Here is a 2,331-nt window from a genome sequence, read left to right on the forward strand (position 1 = left end):
TATGTGTGTCCGTTCGTATGTATGTTCATCTAAGGTCCGTGCGTCTACGTGTCCGTCCGTCCGGTCCGTACCTATATGAATCTCTTACTGTGAGAGGTCCGTGTACATCCATGTGTCTCTTAGTGTGTCAGTCCGTATGTCTGTGTGTGTGTGTGTGTGTGTGTGTGTGTGTGTGTGTGTGTGTGTCCGTCAGTCAATATTTACTCTACCGTCAAATTACTCTGCCATTATCATACACTTTTATCGTATGTGTTTGTGGTGACGAAATAATAATAATAATAATAATAATAATAATAATAATAATAATAATAATAATAATAATAATAATAATAATAATAATAACAGTAAAAATAACACTAATTAATAATGATAATAACAACAATAACATTAACAAATATAACAATAACAATCACAATAATAACAATAATAATAACAAAATACAAATGATGGCAGACGTAATTTTCACAGTCCTGACATAAAGCAATTAAGGTTAGACAGAGGAGGACCTAGTGAATCGTGTTGTCACTTAATACCACTGTAAAAATGTTCCCTCAACAGAACAATGGCTGCCAACTTCCACCACCACTACCACCACCGCCTCGCCATCTCCTCGCCTCGCCTCGCCATCTCGCGCTCCAATTAATTTTAAAAAGGAAGCCACAAGGAGATGGAATTTTATGAATTTATTCCTCCCCCGCTCCCCCACCCCCACAAAAAAACTTACATGATAGATGAATGTAAAAGTTTTAAGAGTTTGTAAAAATAATATATATATATAATAAGATAAAACGACAACATGGTGAGCCGTAAATCGTCATAATCTGATGTCGTTTTAAGAAGAGTGATATATCGTTACGTTTGTTTACATTAAAAGACAATTTATGTATGAAATTTATGAAAGTATTTTGGATTTTTTTTTTGTGGGTTGTAACTATGGTATGAATGTTTGATAGATTATGTAGTTTTCTTTAATATTTTTATATAGAAATTGTTTTAAAGTAACTGTTATGTTTATTATCGTAAAGGAAATTAAAACGTCAGTGTGATGTTATGGAGAAATTTTTATATTGGATTTGTATTAGAATTAATGATGATACAGTCAAGTACAGTCCCCTTCACTAGTGCGTTTACAGGGGCTCGTCATATAGCCTACGTACAGTCCCCTTCACTAGTGCGTTTACAGGGGCTCGTCATATAGCCTATGTACAGTCCCCTTCACTATTTTGAGGCTCATCATACCAAACCTCGTGCAGTCCCCTTCACGGTCGCGCTTACAGGGGCTCGTCATATAGCCTGCGATACGGTCCCTTCACTATGGCGTGCGCTTCCGAGGGCTCGTCATATAGCCTACGTACAGTCCACCACTGAATGCATTTACAGAAACAAATCTGCCCTGTATATTACAGTCCTCTTCACTAGATTGCATTTACGAAGTTTCGTCATATAGCCCACGTACAGTCCCTTCACTGGTGCGCTTACAGGGCTCGTCACTTATAGCCTACGTACGGTCCTTCACTCGTGCGTTTACAGGGGCTCGTCATATAGCCTAGGTATAGTCCCCTTCACTAGTGCGTTTACAGGGGCTCGTCATATAGCCTAGGTACAGTCCCCTTCACTAGTGCGTTTACAGTGGCTCGTCATATAGCCTAGGTACAGTCCCCTTCACTAGTGCGTTTACAGGGGCTCGTCATATAACCAAGTTACAGTCCCCTTCACTAGTGCGTTTACAGAGGCTCGTCATATAGCCTAGGTACAGTCCCCTTCACTAGTGCGTTTACAGAGGCTCGTCATATAGCCTAGGTACAGTCCTTCACTGGTGCGCTTACAGGGGGGCTCGTCATGCCATACCGTACGAGTCCACCTTCACTAGTGCGCTTACAGGGGCTCGTCACCATAGCCTCATGCGAGTCCCCTTCACTAGTGCATTTACAGGGGCTTGTCATATAACCTATGTACAGTTCCCTTCACTAGTGCATTTACAGGGGCTCGTCATATAGCCTACGTACAGTCCCCTTCACTAGTGCGCTTACAGGGGCTCGTCATATAGCCTACGTCCAGTCCCCTTCACTAGTGCATTTACAGGGGCTCGTCATATAACCTACGTACAGTCCCCTTCACTAGTGCGTTTACAGGGACTTGTCATATAAACATTCCACAAATCATTTCATTGAGATATGTTTTAATATCGTTTCACCTTGATTCCATAGTATGTTTACTATGGCTTGTTTCCTTCTGTCGAATGTAAACAAACTCAAGGCTGCCACACTGCACAAAACCTGACGACCCCCTGTAAACGCACTAATGAAAGGGACTGCACATGGCCCGCGTTAC

Source organism: Homarus americanus, unplaced genomic scaffold (genome assembly GCF_018991925.1).
Source record: "Homarus americanus isolate GMGI-L3 unplaced genomic scaffold, GMGI_Hamer_2.0 scaffold467, whole genome shotgun sequence".
Taxonomy (NCBI): Eukaryota; Metazoa; Arthropoda; class Malacostraca; order Decapoda; family Nephropidae; genus Homarus; species Homarus americanus.